At 43.5% G+C, this 13,474-nt stretch overlaps 1 protein-coding gene across 1 annotated transcript in view; it reads right to left on the minus strand.

Moving 5' to 3' along the window:
- Positions 1–13,474, minus strand: part of ldlrad4a (low density lipoprotein receptor class A domain containing 4a) — a 38,187-nt gene that overhangs the window by 6,761 nt on the left and 17,952 nt on the right. The window lies entirely within an intron of this gene.

Consider the following 13,474-nt stretch of genomic DNA (forward strand, 5'->3'; position numbering starts at 1 on the left):
CTGCTATAACATCAGTGAGAACAGGAGCCTGTTGGCCAATGTTTCAAACGCAACTGTATACGGATAAAACATATAATTCATTAATACATCATAACTCTGATCATTGGCCCATTTCTACTATATAAGAGGAACAAAACACTGGGGGACATGCTGCTATAGGAAAATAATCAACTATAGCAGACAGACAGACAGACAGATAGATAGACCTGAGCCTTTTGCTAATATTTTACCAACGGCAGAACAGTGTACCAGATCAGATTTACAGAAAAGAATAAAAGAATGAAAGGAGAAAAGAAAGGAAGAGGGAGGTAGAGAAAAGGAAGGGGGCTAGTCTAACAAGAAAAGAAGAAAGAAAGAAAGAAAGAAAGAAAGAAAGAAAGAAAGAAAGAAAGAAAGAAAGAAAGAAAGAAAGCGAGTGCTAACTCTGCCTGTACGATGCCTGAGCCTTTTGCTAATATGCTAACAGCTGCAGCGTTAGCAGTGGCTCGGCTAACTCCACAGACAGAACCCCTCTCTCTCTCTGATTTAGTGACAGCAGGACACTCCAGATCACACACAGAACAAATAAAGATTGAAAGAAAGAATAAGGGAAGAGAAAAAGAAGAACAAGGCAGAGAAAGAGGACAGGGCTAGGATAACCGTGCCTGCACAAGGCCGAGCTTTCTGCTAATGTGCTAAAAGACAGACAGCGTCAGAATAACATGCTAAAAAGAAAGAACAAAATACGAAAAAGGATGGGATAATTCTGTACATTTTGGGTATACAGTATATTTTCTTCTTGGTTAAGAGTCACAGAACAGCACACCAGATAAAAAGATGAAAAAAAACATCAAAAGAAATGGAAAAAACAACATGACTCTGCTGATTTCACATGTTTGTGTCAGAAGCTCTTGCTAACTAACGCAGGGAACAGCAGCTCGGCTAATTCAGGTCGGCCTTACACACGCTGCTTCAGATCAGACAGTTCAATCTGCGTAGCTTTAGGTCTCTCTGTCTCACACACACACACACACACACACACACACACACACACACACAGAGTACCGAGTGTGAGAATAACAGAAGTGATGAGCCGTCATCACCCTGAGCACAGCGCGAGACACACTCAGAGGTGTTACGTAAGTCTATATAAAGAAGTGCACACTCCTTCACTCCTTCATTCAGATTTTTACTCCCTCACGCTCTCCTTCACTTTCCCATTCACTCCTTCACTCAGTTTTTTACTCCCTCACTCTCTTTCACTCACTCTCTCATTCAGTCTAACAGTCTCACTCCTTCACTTTCATTCATTCCTTCATTCAGGTTTTCCCTACCTCCCCACTCCTTTACTCACTCTCTCCCTCATTCTAACACTTTCTCACTCCTTCATTCATGTTTTCACTCCCTCATTCACTCCTTCACTCATTCCCCCACTCCTTTAATCACTCCTTCACTCACTCTTGCACTCCTTCACCCACCTCTCTGACTCCTTCACTCACTCTCCCACTCTTTCACTCACTCCAACACTCGCTCACTCCTTCACTCTCACTCACTCCTTCATTCAGGTTTTCACTCCTTCACTCACTCTCCCATGCTTTCACTCACTTCTTCATTCAGGTTTTCACTCCCTCCCTCCCTCCCTCCCTCCTGCACTCTCTTTTCTTATTTACTAGATCTGAATTTCACACAACCCATTTCCTGTTTCCTGAAGTTCATAACAGGAGGAAAACAGCTGGGCTTCACCCGAAACACACACACACACACACACACACACACACACCTGGCCAACACAAACGTCACTGTTTACGCATATCCGTCACTGTACTAAGAATTCTGTTGTTACACAAAAATATTGGCACACCGTTCCGCAACAGAAGAACAATAAGTTACATAACATCTGTTAAAAGGGCGGCACGGTGGTGTAGTGGATAGCGCTGTCACCTCACAGCAAGAAGGTCCGGGTTCGAGCCCCGGGGCCGGCGAGGGCCTTTCTGTGTGGAGTTTGCATGTTCTCCCCGTGTCCGCGTGGGTTTCCTCCGGGTGCTCCGGTTTCCCCCACAGTCCAAAGACATGCAGGTTAGGTTAACTGGTGACTCTAAATTGAGCGTAGGTGTGAATGTGAGTGTGAATGGTTGTCTGTGTCTATGTGTCAGCCCTGTGATGACCTGGCGACTTGTCCAGGGTGAACCCCGCCTTTCGCCCGTAGTCAGCTGGGATAGGATCCAGCTCGCCTGCGACCCTGTAGAACAGGATAAAGCGGCTACAGATAATGAGATGAGATGAGATGAGATGAGACATCTGTAAAAAATTACTTGTTAGAAACTCAGAAAACAAGTTGGATTCAATTATTATTTCATTTTATTAATTTAATTATTTACTAATTTCAGGACAGAAGTGATCGTTAAAATGCTTAAACTCTAAACCCCAGTGGTTTTCAAACATCTGTGTCAGACAATCCCACTCGAAAATATTGGCACCCCACCTTTTCTCTGTCTATCCCTTCATCCATCTGTTTTCCCATCTCTCTCTCTCTTCTTGTCATTTTTCTTTCTTTTTTCTTCTGTTCTCCTTTCTGATATAACTTCACCCCTTTTCTTTTCCTCTTTTCTTTCACTTATTTTTTTCTCTCTTTTTCAAACTTGTCCAACTTCTTTTCTTCCCTCTTACTGTCTTCTTCCTTTTTTGTTTTTCTTTTTTCTCTGCTGTCCTTCTTTTCTGATTCCTGTCTCTTTCCTCCTCCATAAATCCCTCTTTTTCTCTTTTTTCTACCTCTTTGGTTTTTTTCCTCTTTACTTCTTTTTTCAATCTCTGGTTCTTTCCATTCCTCCTATCTTCTTGTCTTCTACCATTTCCATTTGATCTCTAACCTCTTTTTTCTTTCTGTCTTTCCTTTTTACTATTTCCCCACCCTCTTCCCCATCTCTTTTTTCTTTCCTCTTTCTTTCCATTCCTGTTTTTTTATTTCTCTGTATTTGTCTCTTTCAGGTGCTTTCTCTCATTTTCAATTTCATTCTTTTCCATTCTGTCGTTTATCTTTGCTCCCTCCATTTCTTTTCATTTTGCACATTTCTTTCTTCACCCTCATCCTATCCCTCTATCTAATCTTCCTCCTGTTTACCTCTTCAATTTCTTTCTCTCTCTCTCTCTCTCTCTCTCTCTCTCTCTCTCTCAGAGCTGAAGTAAATCTTTTAATATGGCCATTAAGCACAGAGAATCGTCCGTCACGACAAACCCCACGCACAAACATGCTAACCACACACACACACACACACACACACACACACACACACACACACAATCATCATGCCCACACATACACACACACCATCATCATGCCCACACACACACACACACACACACACCGCCCACTCCAGCTTCTCGGGTATGTAGGCCGTTCTGATACTCAGTAGAAAGAAGGAAAAGAAGAACGTTTTATTCTGATCCACATATCACAGAGGCATCATGGGGACAAATCCGCTGCATCATTTCCTGTTGTATTTTGTGTTCCCCATTTCTCCTCCGCCTTCCTTCACTGGAGCAACGTGCTGCTCTATCAGCTCAGATGAACTTCCAAGAAAGGCACAAATTTCCTTCACAAAATGGTGGTTACTTATAAATGTAACCCTGAACTATAAAACGTGTCATAATTCAAGAAATTTATGAAAAAGAGATTTTATTATGCTAGCTAATTAGCAAAGCAGCTAGTCAGCATGAGGCTGATGTTTGATAACTAGACAGAATTAGCTATCTTAAGTGCCTGCTTGCACCCCTGTCCTTTACTTTTATATGCTAGCCAGTTAGCACTGTTGCTACTCAACAAACCAGCTGGACAACACTAAACTAGCATTGTAGCTAGCTACCTACTGGGAAATCACTTTAACTACATTGTTGTTATTAGCAAGCAGCGTTTATTAGCTTTGTATTTCATTACTTTGTGTTTGTTTTTCTTTCCGAGGGACTTAGCATGAGTTAGCTGCTGAGGTTAACGTTCATTCTTGTTTAGCCTCTCCTTTACCCAAATGCAGCTTGAGATCATGCACTGATGTGTCACAGTAAGCTAGCCACAGTAAGGGGCTGAGGTTGCCGAGGTGGTTTAAAAGCTCCTCGGTGGCCGGGCTCCGGGGCTGGATGAGATTCGTCCTGAGTTCCTGAAGGCACTGGATGTTGTTGGGCTGTCTTGTCTCTTCAACATTGCATGGAGGTCAGGGACAGTGCCTCAGGATTGGCAGACTGGGGTGGTGGTTCCCCTTTTTAAAAAGGGGGACCAGAGAGTGTGTTCCAACTATAGGGGGATAACACTTCTCAGCCTCCCTGGGAAAGCCTATGCTGGGGTACTGGAGAGGAGAGTCTGGTCAAGAGTCGAACCTCAGATTCAGGAGGAACAATGCGGTTTTCGTCCTGGTCGTGGAACACTGGACCAGCTCTTTACCCTTGTAAGGGTACTGGAGGGTGCATGGGAGTTTGCCCAGTCGGTCTACATGTGTTTTGTGGACCTGGAGAAGGCTTACGACCGTGTCCCTCGTGGTTCCCTGTGGGGGTGCTTTGGGAGTATGGGGTTCAGGGCCCACTACTGCAGGCCACTCGGTTCCTGTATGACTGGAGCAGGAGTTTGGTTTGCATTGCCGGCAGTAAGTTGGACTCGTTCCCGGTGCATGTTGGACTCCGCCAGGGCTGTCCTTTGTCACCAGTTCTGTTCATAACTTTTATGGACAGAATTTCTAGGCGCAGCCAAGGGGCGGAGGGTGTCTGGTTTGGTGGCAGCAGGATCACGTCTCTGCTTTTTGTGGATGACGTGGTCCTGTTGGCTGCATCAATCTGTGACTTACAGCATGCGTTGGGACGGTTTGCAGCCGAGTGCGAAGCGGCTGGGATGAGGATCAGCACCTCCAAGTCCGTGGCCATGGCGCTCAGCCGGAAACGGGTGGAGTGCCTACTCCAGGTCAGGGGGGAGTTGCTACCTAAACTGGAGGAGTTTAAGTATCTCAGGGTTTTGTTCACGAGTGAGGGTAAGGGGGAGCGGGAGTTGGACAGAAGGATCGGGGCAGCATCAGCAGTGATGTGGACGCTAAACTGGTCTGTTGTGGTAAAGAGAGAGCTGAACCAAAAGGCAAAGCTCTCAATTTACTGGTCCATCTACGTTCCCACTCTCACTTATAGTCATGAGCTATGGGTAGTGACCGAAAGAATGAGATCACGGATACAAGCAGTAGAAATGAGTTTTCTCCGCAGGGTGGCTGGGCTCTTCCTTAGAGACAGGGTGAGAAGCTCGGTCATTCGGGAGAGACTCGGAGTAGAACCGCTGCTCCTCCACATCCAAAGAAGTCAGCTGAGGTGGTTTGGGCACCTTGTTAAGATGCCCCCTGGACACCTCCCAAGGGAGGTTTTCTGGGCATGCCCCACTGGGAGGAGACCCTGGGGCAGACCCAGGAGATGCTAGAGAGATTACATCTCTCGGCTGGCCTGGGAACGCCTCGGTATTCCCCCAGAAGAGTTGGTGGAGGTGGCCGGGGAGAAGGAAGTCTGGGCTGCTCTGCTTAGGCTGCTACCCCTGCGACCTGGATCCAAATAAGCGGTAGAAGATGGATGGATGGAGAACAAAGCTGAGCAAGGGACAAGGCTGAAAACCAATATCGATTGCCCCGTGATCTTCAGGCCCTCAGGAGACATTGCATTAAAAGCAGACACATGTCTGTAGTGGAAATCACTGTATGGGCTCAGGAACACTTCAGAAAACCATCGTCTGTGAAAACACTTCATTACTGCATCCACAAATGCATGTTAAAACCAGATATAAACAATATCCAGAAATACCGCCCCCTTCTCTGGGCCCGAGCTCTTTTACAACGGCCTGAGGTGAAGTAGAAAACTGTCCCGAGGTCTGACGAATCAAAAGTAGAAATTATTTTTAGAAATCATGGACACCACGTCCTCCAGGCTAAAGAGGAGAGGGACCATCCAGCTTGTTATCAGTGCACAGCTCAAAATCCAGCATATGTGATGGTATGAGAGTGCATTAGTGCACATGACATGGGTAGCTTGTACATCTAGGAAGGCATCATTAATGCTGAATGATATAAACACATTTCAGAGCAACATGCTGCCATCCAGACAAAATCTTTTTCAGGGAAGGCCTTCCTTCTTTCAGCAAGACAAAACCACTTTCTGCACATATTAAAACTGCATGGCACTGTAGTAAAAGAGTTCAGGTGCTAAATTGGTCTGCTGCCGTCCAGACCTGTCTCCCATTTAAAACATTTGGCGCATTATGAAGCGCAAAATACGACAAAATGTGAGACCCCGAACTGTTGAGCAACTGAAATTGTATATCAGACAAGAATGGGACAACATTTCTCTTTCAAAACTACAGCAGTCGGTCTCCTCAGTTCCCAAACGTTTACAGAGTGTTGGTAAAAGTAGAGGTGATGCAACACCGTGGTAAACACACCCCTGTCCTAACTTTTCTGAAACGTGTTGCTGACATCAAATTCAAAATGAGCAGATATTTTTCAAAAAACAATAAAATTTATCAGTTTCAACATTTGATATGTTGTCTTTGTACTATTTTTAATGAAATATATTTTCCATGATTGATTAATTATCGCATTCTATTTTATGTTTTACGTAATACAGTGCCATGAGAAAGTTTGGGCACCCTTGACAAATCCCAGTATTTTTCATTCATATATAATTGGGTGTTTGATTCTACAACTTAGTCTTGACATATGAAATAAATAAAAGACACAGACATATTTCAGCATTGAAGAGAAGTTTATTGGGCTAACAGAAAAAGTGCAATATGCAGCAAAACAAAAATAGGCCCGTGCATAAATTTGGGCACCCTAACAGAAACATTCCATCAATATTTAGTGGAGCCTCCTTTTGCAAAAATTACAGCCTCTAGACGCTTTCTATAGCCACCAATGAGTGTATGGATCTTGGACGAAGGCATCTTGGCCCACTCCTCCTTGCAAAACATCTCTAATTCCTTGAGGTTTGAAGGTCTACGAGCATGGACAGCTTGCTTCAATTCATCCCACAGATTTTCAATGATATTCAAATCTGGGGACTGGGATGGCCATTCCAAGACATTGTACTTGTTCCTCTGCATGTATGCCCGAGTGGATTTTGAGCAATGTTTCGGGTCATTGTCTTGTTGAAACATCCATCCCCGGCGCAACTTCAACTTTGTTACAGACTCTAGCACATTATCCTCAAGAATCTGCTGGTATTGAGTGGAATCCATGCGACCGTCAACTTTAACAAGGTTCCCAGTACCAGTACTCGCCACACAGCCCCACAGCATGATGGAACCTCCACCAAATTTCACTGTGGGTAGCAGATGTTTCTCTTGGAATTCTGTGTTCTTTTTACGCCATGTGTATTGCCTCTTGTTGTGACCAAATAACTCGATTTTTGTTTCGTCAGTCCACAAGATCTTATTCCAAAAGGATACTGGCTTGTCCAAATGTGCTTTTGCATAGTTCAAGCGACTCAATTTGTGGCGACTGCGAAGAAAGGGCTTCTTCCTCATCACTCTCCCGTACAGTCTTTCCTCATGCAAATTGCGCTGTATTGTTGCCCTATGCACAGTGACCCCATCTGCAGCTAGATCCCTTTGCAAGTCTCTGGTGGTGGTCTGTGGGTTGTTTTTAACAATTCTCAGCATCCTTCGTCTTTGCCTCCCTGAAATTTTTCTTGGCCTACCACTTCTGGCCTTGACAAGGACTGTGCCTGTGGCTTTCCATTTTCTTACAATGTTCCTCACGGTAGACACTGACAGCTGAAATCTTTTGGAAAGTTTTTTGTAGCCTTCCCCTAGTCCATACTGCTCTATAATCTTCGTTTTGAGGTCATGAGAAAGTTGTTTTGAGGCCCCCATCTTGCAGCTCTTCAGAGGACAGTCAAAGAGAAAGAGAACTGGCATTTGGCCACCTTAAATAGCCTTTGTCATGATTGGATGCACCTGCCTATTAAGTTCAAGGCTTAATGAGCTCACTTAACCAACTTGATGTTTTCAATTACTCTGTGATGATTAGTTACAGGTTTTCAAAGCAACAAAATGTCAAGGGTTCCCATACTTTTGCACAGCCTATTTTTCACATTTGATTTAATTTCATACAAAGGAATACACCAATAATTAAAATCAGTGTCTGCAAAACAACCCAGCACTTGGCTCTGATGGGCAAAGGAAGGACATGCCACTAGGGTGTTTTTCTGTGGAGACAGAGTCAATTATTGTACAACCTCAGACGGGGTGCCCAAACTTTCTCATGGCACTGTAAGTGGGGCGGCACAGTGGTGTAGTGGTTAGCGCTGTCGCCTCACAGCAAGAAGGTCCGGGTTCGAGCCCCGTGGCCGGCGAGGGCCTTTCTGTGCGGAGTTTGCATGTTCTCCCCGTGTCCGCGTGGGTTTCCTCCGGGTGCTCCGGTTTCCCCCACAGTCCAAAGACATGCAGGTTAGGTTAACTGGTGACTCTAAATTGAGCGTAGGTGTGAATGTGAGTGTGAATGGTTGTCTGTGTCTATGTGTCAGCCCTGTGATGACCTGGCGACTTGTCCAGGGTGAACCCCGCCTTTCGCCCGTAGTCAGCTGGGATAGGCTCCAGCTCGCCTGCAACCCTGTAGAACAGGATAAAGCGGCTACAGATAATGAGATGAGATGAGACGTAATAAGTGTCCCAACTTTTTTGGAAATGGGGTTGTATAACTCTGGATGTGTTTTATGTCTCAGTCTCATCTGACTGTATGTAACAGCTTATAACATTTCTGGATGTTTTAGTTCTCTCTTCCGGGGATTTCCGCCCTTCTCTTTTTTTTTTTTTTTATAAAAACGAAAATGGAAAAGAAAACAGCTTGTGGTGAATCCTTTTTCTGGCGTGACAGGCAGTTTCCAATCACACTCAGGGTGCAGTAGGAACAGAGAGAGAGAGAGAGAGAGAGAGAGAGAGAATCAGGACGGCGCGCTGTAGGGAAGTAGGGTACATTAAGCCCCGCTGTCGTGTTCATTACTTAGCAATGTTCTCGCCCCGTTTTCACTCAGGTTGTCTTTTCTTTAGTAGACTATAATTTATTCTGACTCTCCTCACCGTAGTGTCTGTGTTTCACCCCCGTCTCAGTCAGACATGTCTAGACGGCCTGCTTTTTCCCTGAATTATTTAACCTCGGTGTAATTCTGAGGAGGATAAGCCATGGCTCAGACACCACCTGCTCCCAAACTCCCCCTGTCTTCCCTCCACTAACGCTCACCGTATTGTTTTACACGCCTGTCTGTCTCTTCTCCGCCTCCTTGTCTTCCTGCAATCACCGGCACAGTGAGACAGGTTTTATTGTGCTCTCATCCACTTCCCCTCCATCAGCAGCCATCTTAAGGGTTACGTCACTTCATTAGCAGCACAGTTTGACCCAGAATGCACTGTGATTAGAACTATTTTTTCTTTACTTCTGTCTTTTATTTTCTATCGCTTCTTTCTTTCTACATTCTTGCGGTTGATCCTTTCATTTTTATTTTCTTTCTATCTTTATCTATACCTTTTTATTTAAAAAAAACTTTTTTCTGTGCTATTTCTTTCTTGTTGTCATCCTATTCTTTCTTTCTTTCTTTCTTTCTTTCTTTCTTTCTTTCTTTCTTTCTTTGTTTCCTCTGTTTTAGTTTTGTCTCTTTTCTCTTTACAATTCTGTTATCTCTCTATTTTTAATCTCTTTATCTTTATTTTGTCTGCCTTTTTTTGAGCTGTCTGCCAAATCTTTTCTTTTTTTCATTCTAGCCCTTCTGACTGTAACTTTCTTTCTTTCTTTGGCAGTATGTCTGTCATTCTTTCTTTTTCCTCTGTTTTAGTTTTGTCTCTTTTCTCTCTACAATTCTGTTGTCTATCTCTATTTTTAATCTCTTTATGTTTATTTTGTCTGCCTTTTTTGGATCTGTCTGTCAAATATTTCCTTTTTTTTCTCTTTCTATCAGTTCTGACTGTAATTTTCTTTCTTTCTTTCTTTTTGTCAGTTTGTTTTTTTGACTGGTGCCACTTTCTTTTGTTTCCTTCTTCCTTCCTTTCTAAGTTCATGTTTGGTTTTGACATAGCCGAATCCATTCTCCTCTCTCTGGCTATGCCTCGTCTTCCTCTTGCTTTCCTCTCATCTCTCCTCCTGATGAATCACTCCATCCATCTGTTCTTTCCTTTATCTCTCTTCCGCTGACTCATCTTACTCCTGAAATGGGAGTTTATTTCCTGGTAAAAAGGAACTCCGTTACACCGTGTTCTCTCTAGTGGAAGTGTGTGCGTGTGTGACACACACACACACACACACACACACACACACACACATATATGCAATCAAATGTGCTTTTATCCAGAAATCCAGACCATCGCTACGTTTCTCGTGTTTCTCAGCACGGATGAATCCATGGATTTTAAAGGTGCGATGTGTAACAACTGGCCACCTGGAAAATTCACACTCCGAATAAACAGGGGGCAGTGTCTCACCAGAAATTTGGCGTGTCCTCTTCTAACATAAGAAACAAGGAAATGCACAGTCCCCCCCCAAAAGCATCACCACCACTCTCACTGAATGTAGTGTAAAGCTGTTTGGGTTTTTTTGTGCTTTCTAACTTTCGACTCATCAGGTATTAAAAAAATCAAATTACTAACTAACTAACAGCACGGCAAGAATACATAAGATTCGACCAAACTTCTAAAACCCTGAGAGCCAGTCAAGATAACACTGTGATCTTAATCTTCACATGTGGCGTCAACTTACCATTTACATTCTAGCTTGCTTAGGTCAGTTTTTAGTGAGAAAACATCCACAGCAGCTCATGCATCTGTAGCACACCAGACTCCGCCCGAACCCGATGGACGCAAATCGAGTCCAAATTCACATCCCTTATTCTTGGTTGAATTGCTCACACAATCTTCATTGCAGTGATGTGTATCACATATCACCTGAAACGGCATCACTTTCCCTTTCCAACGATGTGATAGAGTGTTAGCAAGAAAAATCATTTTGAATTTCCATCAAATTTAAAGCATAGCTACCATCTGCATACAGCTCTGCATACATCGCCACACCCAGTCCTTTTGTTTAAATTACTCGTGAACTCGTCACTCCATAGATATGAAACACGTATCACAAGAAGGAGCAGAACCAGAGCTTGGTAACGATGCTATTTGTACTTTTGTGCATTATTATCTCATCCGGCCGACAAGTGATGAGTTTATGCCATCATGTGTTGTCCGTCGTCGTCCACATTTCACAAAAATCGCTTCTTCTCTCTCAGTTCTTCACTGATTTTTATTCTTATTGGCAGGAAGGTCGGTCTGCCTGGGGTGCATATAGCTTCTACCCAAATTTGCATAATTGCAATTAATAATATAGATATGGAGTAATTAATCAATCCCTAACAAGCAGTTTTCACACAAATCGCTTCTTCTCCCTCAATTCTTCACCGATTTTGATTCTTTCTGGCATGAAGGTAGGGGCACCTAGGGTGCATATAACTTCTACCCAGATTTGCTTTATTACAATTATTAATGAAGTTATGGACTAATTAAGCCTTAATGAGCAGTTCAACAAAAATCACTTCTTCTCGGTCAATTCCTCACCGTTTTGGATTCTTTCTGGTAAATAGGTCGGTATTCGTAGGGTGGATATCGCTTCTATATATAACTTGTATATAGTGTATATAGCTTACAACATTTATTGCGCAAGGTGGCCCACTTTAGATCGTTCCTTCTGGACTAGACGGGGCCGGAGTGAGCTACACCGTCATTGACGGTCTTGTTTGTACACACTGAAGTAATCCCATTATGAAAACAGACCAAACTTCTGCAAAGTAATCCATCCATCCATTATCTGTGGCTGATTATCCTGTACAGGGTCGCGGGCGAGCTGGAGCCTATCCCAGTTGACTATGGGTGAGAGGCAGGGTTCACTCTGGACAAGTCGCCAGATCATCACAGAGCGACACACAACCATTCACACTCACATTCACACCTACGCTCAATTTAGAGTCACCAGTTAACCTAACCTGCATGTCTTTGGACTGTGGGGGAAACCGGAGCACCCGGAGGAAACCCACGCGGACACGGGGAGAACATGCAAACTCCGCACAGAAAGGCCCTCGCCGGCCACGGGGCTCGAACCCGGACCTTCTTGCTGTGAGGTGACAGCGCTAACCACTACACCACCGTGCCGCCCTCTGCAAAGTAATATATTTACTCATTTCTGTACCCATTTTCACACTCCTGTACTCGGTTGAATACATGTACCACATATCAAAATAAAAATAAACAGCTAGGTGTTTCTAAACATACTAGGAGTTCCTCTATGGGACAAAGCGTTGTCGAGTAATCCGGTTTTGAATTCACAGCCGAGCAAGCAATTAAAGATATACTGCCTTTCAGATTTTTCAAGTGTAGGCCACAAAAAGAATTTTCCCCACACCCAATTATTTTTGTTGAGTGACTGAAAGCTACTGAATTCGAATCACAAACTTCCAATTTTATTAGTTTTTTTTTAAATAGAACAAATAATGAATTTATCTCCACGTGGCTCTAAATTCTCCGCTATTTTTTCCTGCTTCACCATGACCCAATTCAAGATACTACGTCACGCATCACATCGCGTGGTGGACTTTCCCCGTTCACGCAAGGCATTGTGGGATACAAATTTGAAACAGGAGAGAAAAATGGAGGACGTGAGTGTGCGAATGAAACGTGAAAGAGCGACTACAGTAACGGAAAGAAAGCGAGAAGAAAAGACGTTATGTTATATACGAAGGAAAGGAAACGCAGGACCAAACTAATAAATATTGGCGCTCAGCGAGCACCTCGGTGTGATCAGCTGTTCGTTTAGCGACAGAATGATGGAACTGTCAGTGCACGCTCAAAGGGAAACCTGTAGATGGCAGTAATGCAACACTGTGGATGCCAGCTGCCGTAAAACCCAAAAGAAGAAGGTAAACCTGCGCATGCGCACACGGACTTCCTCTGTCTGCTTGACTGCGCCAAGTGAGCGATTTCATGCACATTATTTGCTTTAATCCCCTCAAATTAAATAACTTCCCAGCCACAGAATGGCCTGATATTTTGTGAGATATTACAGAAATAAACAGATATCACAATCACCACATTTCAGACGGAACTAAATTTCACCGATTTTATAAAATCGAAAGGCCGTCCAGGTTGAATTTCCCGATGCTGAAGGCAGACACTAACAAATCATGATATTTTGTGAAAACTGAGTGCAATAATTATCATTCAATTTTTAAAAAAATAATGATTATAAAGTTCGCGCGACGAGTAAAACAATAAAGAAATCAGATGCAATCACTGTTTGATTTAAGTCTCATTGAATTCAAAATACTAAAGTGTGAAGTAACTGCACATGCGCAGATCGTTATCTGTAGGCAGTTATTTGCAGTTCGATCAGCCAGTCAAAACGGTGTAAAAAATAATTTGAATACTATTTAACAGTTATTCCATGAAATCGAGTCGTACATG

Source organism: Neoarius graeffei, chromosome 16 (assembly GCF_027579695.1).
Source record: "Neoarius graeffei isolate fNeoGra1 chromosome 16, fNeoGra1.pri, whole genome shotgun sequence".
Classification (NCBI taxonomy): Eukaryota; Metazoa; Chordata; class Actinopteri; order Siluriformes; family Ariidae; genus Neoarius; species Neoarius graeffei.